Consider the following 6,306-nt stretch of genomic DNA (forward strand, 5'->3'; position numbering starts at 1 on the left):
TTTTGACCCCTGGATGGCTGGGTTCATATTTGAGGCACCCTCTTAAAATGTCTCAGGGGAGGGTATGCTGGAGAGTATAGTGTAAAAACAGTCCTCAGATCTACCATTAAAACGTCAGCTGTTCTGAAGGGCATCTGCAAAAGCAGACTGGACCAGAGTTCATTATATTCAAGTAGGATTTAATAATACTTGAAAGTTAACAGGGCAATGTCAATTACGCCATAATACAATAATTAATGCAACATTTACATTTCCCTGTTAGGAAGATCTGCTTCTACAAAACTGTGTGCTAATGCTTCTAATTAGTATTTTTAAAAGCCTTTTCCATGAATGCTCCCAATGAGCCCCCCCCCCCCCCCGCCAGTCATTGCTGGTCCACGCAGTGAACAACAAAGCTTCCCCATTGCAATTTTACAGGAACAAGAAAGCTGTCGTTGAGCTGTTTTTATTTGGAGTTTGATTGTGTTTGTTTTTCACGGACATATTAAGTATTACCTGGCCGTGTCCTCAAAACTGTGCTGAGATTTTAAAAGAAAAGAAAAGAACAGAAAGACATTTTTTGCTTGGCTTGACAAGCTTCCCTACCTTGCCTGTTCTGAGTCAAAGCAAAGGATAGCCAGGGGCAGACTGGAGTTTCAGCACTGACCCCTGCAATGCTGAGCCCTTTTAATTGCTGTAACAATAAATCACAGAGGAATGTCCTCCAGGAATGAAACAGTTTTCTAAAAATAAATAAATAAATAAAAAATCTGGGGATATTTCTGAAATTCAATTAATGGAAGGCACCAGATAAAAGCTACATTTTCTTAATGGCTGCAAAGGAACCCTCAGGGAGGTAACTGAGCTGCAAGCCCAACTTCAAAGTGTGACAGAAATACTTACAGTGTTATTTTAAAAAGTATTCAGATCAAGGAATCAGTTAAAATTACTTATACATTTAACAGCCTTTTCATTTTCTCTTTTTGGAGCAGGAGAGACAGAATTGCTCTCATTTCCTCTGATAAAAAAAAGCTGTTGAAACCTGTGAAAGAAATTGTAATTAAAGCCAGCCTTCAGTCAAAACTGGATATTATGAATTTCCAATTGACACATGATAAAGAGGCCCAGAAAACATAAAAGCAGCTTTGCAAGACCTACATTTGCAGCTTTATATTCTCATTTCATAGGGCGGTGTAAATAGTTTCCTCCCCTCCTCCCCCCAGCCACCTGAATGACCCCCATTTCCCCACTTCTCCTTTGTCACGCCAGCTCCCTGCCCGAAACTGCTTGGTGCCCAACCCTGACTGCTGCAGCTGCTGGCTGGCTGCCATCCCCATCACACGGTGCTCCCAAGTCTTCCTGCAGTGGGCTAGTCGTGGCCGAGCTGGGCAGCAGGAGACAAACCGCTATGAGGTCCCAGTAGCCAACTGCTGCCTCCTTCTGTGGATTGCTGGGGGGTTGTGAGGTGGGCTGGGCAGCTCCCAGGGCTGCTTGGCTGTCCCCACCCATGCCTGGCCCTCTGATAGGAGGGCAGCCTGTGAGTTTTTCTGCAGACCTTTTCAGGAAGATCCAGCCCATCAAAGTATCCTCAGATTTGGCTATTAGAATATTCACTCTTCGTTCCTTTATAGAATTCAGAGGATTCCCAGGAGGTCTTCTGTCCAAGCACTGACCATACCCAGACCTGTATCACTTATCCCTGTGACCCATCATAGCCATTCCAGCCATCTTCCCATCCAGTTGAGCCAAGTTGGAAGGTTTCCTCCAGCCGACGGAGTCTTCCCCCATCTGCCTTGGGAGGGAGGCCACTGAGTCCGGAGGAAGGCTTGCTCGGTTTGGAGGAGCTTCCTCAGGGCAGATCCTTGCCAGCACGTCAAACCACAAAACAAAGTGTGACACCTTGAAGAGGAATCGTGCCTGCACACAAAAGTTTAACCCACGAATTAAAGGTGCCCCTGGATTCAGGCTTTGTTCCTTTTGGTGGAAGGAAGCTCTCTGAGTCCAGATTTTGTCTCCTGAACCACACCGACATCCCCACTATGAGGCATATGGAAGGGCGGAATAGAAATCAAATAAATAAATTTGTTTGTTTATTTATTTATTATTTAAATGTATATACTGCTGTTCCCAATTGGGCTCACGGCGGTTCACACAATAGAAGAATAAGGTAGAGGTGCCAGGATTGTGTCATGCCTGACCCTTGGGGTGACGCCCTCCAGCGTTTTCTTGGCAGACTCAATACGGGGTGGTTTGCCAGTGCCTTCCCCAGTCATTACTGTTTACCCCCCAGCAGCAAGCTGGGTACTCATTTTACCGACCTCGGAAGGATGGAAGGCTGAGTCGACCTTGAGCCGGCTGCTGGGATTGAACTCCCAGCCTCATGGGCAAAGCTTTCAGACAGCATTTCTGCCACTTACCACTCTGCACCACCAGAGGCTCTTGTAATAAAAGAATAAAAACACAATAAAACCCATAAAAACCTGTAATTACAATTACTAAAGGTGACAAGACAGCAAGCGAAAAAACTAACTAAGCTCACCCCCTCGACCAGCCAGGGCCAGCCTTTTTACTGTCTTCCTGGTGAGAGCGGGGAGACAGATCTATTTATTAACAGACTAGGAAATGAACCCGCTGTAGTCTAAATACAGCGGGCGCTAGTGGCTGGTCTGGACCACCCTCTTGGTGCGGCCTACCTGGAGGCCGGAGTCCTACTGAGGGGCGCCAGAGTCCAAGCTTGTCTGTGATGGGGCTGGACGGGCGCGGCGGGCGGTAGTGGCTCTGCTGCCGGCTCTGCCGCCAATGCTGCTGCCGCCACCGCCAGGAGCCGTGAGCTGTGCAGCCGCTGCCGCCACCAGCTCCGCAGCCACCGGCAGCTCCACAGCCGCCGCCGCCGGCTCCGCTGCCGCTGGCTCTGCCCCTGGCTCCGCCGCCATGGCCGCACGGCAAGGCTGGAACCTGCCTTCGGGAAGGCAAGGCAGGTAATGGCGGCGGTCGGCCGGGCGAATCTGCGGGGCCTACGCGGCTCGCAATTGGTCCCTTGCCACCGGACTGACAATCGGAGGACCCAATTGGCCCCTTCGCTTGTCAGTCCGAAGGAAGGGGCCTATCGGCACCCTTATCCCGGTCAGGGCCCGCCCTCGGGGCCCTTACTGTTTTATTTAAAGATCGACAGAAGGACAAGGGGGATCTCAGATTGAATAGCGGGCCCCACCCTGGTCTCAACTGTATGCCTCATAGCTTTCACATATTTACTGTGGCCTCTGGTTCCTGGGAAAGCATTATGCTGACTCTGTCTATGCTGTGCTGAACATGTAATAGAAGGAGAAATATCTGTTATGAACAAAGATATTTTCGCTTCTTCACCTTCTGGCAAAAATAATTTTGGCAAGATGAGTCCTGCTTAGCTCATTACAGTATTGAAGACAGAGAGATCCTAAAGATCCCCGGCCAATTCTTCTGGATGAGGAACTGATAGTGCTGCGTGGCTGTGACCTGAGCTTCATGTAGGTTCGTGTGCCAATCAAACCGGGCTCATTCAGGAAGAGCTCATTTCAGGGCAGAGTTTCCATTTTGTGAATGGCCTGTCGTTGGAGTAAAATCTGGGTGGTCAAATTTCTTTCTGAGGCTCAACTCTTCTCACCCTCCCAAGCAGGCCAGATAGCCATCTGAGGAAGAGGCTGATTCTGTGAAGGCAAAGGGGTGGCAGGTGACAGTAGATGAGCGATTGGGATGTGAGTGTCTTGCCTAGTGCAGGGGTTGGACTAGATCAGTGGTCCCCAACCCCCGGTCTGGAGACTAGTACTGGTCTGTGGATCAGTTGGTACCGGGCCGCGGCTCCTCCTTGTCCTCCTCCACAGCTGCTGCCTCGGGGGCTGCCCTGCCACTTTGCCGCCGGCTCACCTTTGGTGCTCTCCAGTTGCTGCCATGGCTGGGGCCGGCATGGCACTGTGCAGCTGCTGATGGCAGTGGGTGTTGGGAAATCTGGGGCGCCGGTGGGAAAGCAAATGGAGTAGGGGCTCAGGCGGCGCCGATGTCCCTCAGCAAAAGACTAGCCCTCCCCCCCTCCCCGGGCCTCAGTAAAGATTTCAAGCGTTGACAGGTCCCCAGTGACAAAAAGGTTGGGAACCACTGGACTAGATGACCCATGAGGTCCCTCCCAACTTTATTGTTCTATAATTCTATGATTCTAACTCTACAGTTATCCTAGGTTGCAACTCCCATCTCACATCACGTGAAATGATTTTGCCACATTGAGTACGATTCCCCTTGCAAGAACTAGGAATTGAGCAGCTCAGCCCTCTCTTCACCATGTGTTACAAGGTCACTGTCTTGTCCCTGCAATGGTCCTACCATGTCCCTATTCCTTTTCTTACTTTGAATATAACTAAAGAAACCTGTCTTGTTATTTTTTTGTTAGCAAAAGCTCATACTGGATCTTTTCTAACACTCTCTCTACTAGAGCTAGTTTGGTGTAGTGGTTAGGAATGTGGACTTTGAATCTGGCAAACTGGGTTCAATTCTGCACCTGCAGTCAGCTGGGTGACCTTGGGCTGGCTGTTCTGACTGAGCAGTAATATTGGGGTTCTCTCAGCCTTACCTCCCTCACAGGATCTGTTGTGGAGAGAGGAAAGGGAGGTGACTGTAAGCCGCTTTGAGAGTCCTTCGGGTAGAGAAAAGTGGCATAGAAGAACCAACTCTTCTTCTTCTGCTGCTTAAGTAATATCAGGACTCTCTCAGCCTCACCTCCCTCACAGGGTGTCTGTTGTGGGGAGAGGAAAGGGAAAGTTACTGAAGGCAGCTTTGAGAGTCCTTTGGGTAGGGAAAAGCGGCATATAAGAACCAACTCTTCTTCTAGTAACATTGGCTATTTGTTTATATTCCCCCTTGGTTATCAGGTCCTCTTTTCATTTCCTAAATGAGTCTTTTTTTATAATTCAACTAGCAACGGAGCAGCTGCAGCCTTAAATGCAGCGGGAGCTAGTGGGGCACTGGATGTGGAGGGGGGAGGGAGTTGGTGGACATGTGGAGAGGTAGTTGTGGCCAGGTGAGGAGCAGCTTTCCTCCCCTTCTCTTACCTTCCCCTCCCAAGGCGGTGGGATGAGTGCGTGGCACCCTTGGGGATGGCACTCCTTGGCCGGGCTGCTGCCACCACCACCTTCTCACCGCTGCCGTTCCTGCTGCCTTGCCGCTGCCGCTGCCACTGCCTCGCTGTCAGTACTGCTGCTGGCAGCAGCTGGGTGGAGCAGACGACACTCCAGATGTGGTCTGACCAGTGCCGTACACAATGGGACTATGACATCTTGTGATTTTGATGTGATGCCTCTGTTGATACAGCCCAAAATGGCATTTGCCTTTTTTACCGCTGCATCACACTGCCTGCTCATGTTTAGTTTACAGTCCACAAGTACCCCAAGGTCTCGTTCACACACAGTGTTACCTAGAAGTGTATCCCCCATCCAGTAGGCATGCTTTTCATTTTTCTGGCCCAGATGCAGAACTTTACACTTATCTTTATTAAATTGCATCTTATTCTCATTTGCCCATTTTTCCATTGTGTTTTTCCATTGTGTTCAGATCATGATAGGCTCGAGAAGTGGGCTAAATTGAATAAACTGAAGTTCAATAGGGACAAATGTAAAGTTCTGGTAGGAAAAACCAAACACACCAACATAGGATGGGGGAGGCTTGTCTTGGCAGCAGCATGTGCGAAAAGGATCCAGGAGTCTTAGTGCCCCCATCCCACCATTATATCCAATGGAGAGTCTACCCCACAGCACATAATGGAGGGATGGAGGCACTCTCTTCTGAAATTTGGAGGAGATTCAGGGAAGAGCCTCCCGGAGCTACCCTGAAAGTTTGGAGGCGCTACCTCAAACCCCAACCCCCCAGGTCCCAGGAAATGTGGGAATGCTGAAATTCCTATTATAGAATTAGGAGGAAGGGGATTGGCTGCTTGGATTGATTGACAGGCAGAAGTGAGTCACGTATAAGGTGCCTGGCTCTCTTCCACCTTTTCCAGCAGTGCATGTGAAGGGTAAGGAGCATGAAATGGTGGCAGACAAGGCGAGACAGCAGAAAAGGTGAGAAATGGCTGGGAAGTGAGATAACATTTAGCGCTTTGCCATTCAGCTGGTAAAATGCTATTTTTACTGATATGCAGAAAGGCCCCATATCTAACCAGTGGACCTCCTGCCTGCCCTTTCCACTTTCTGGGAAATGAAGTTGTTAGCAAGCCAAGTCAAGAATTTATTGGACTTTTCATTTTTAGCAGAGCTGGTCTTCCAACAGATATCTGCGTAATTGAAATCTCCCATGACCGCTCGGTAC

Source organism: Paroedura picta, chromosome 14 (genome assembly GCF_049243985.1).
Source record: "Paroedura picta isolate Pp20150507F chromosome 14, Ppicta_v3.0, whole genome shotgun sequence".
Lineage (NCBI taxonomy): Eukaryota > Metazoa > Chordata > Lepidosauria > Squamata > Gekkonidae > Paroedura > Paroedura picta.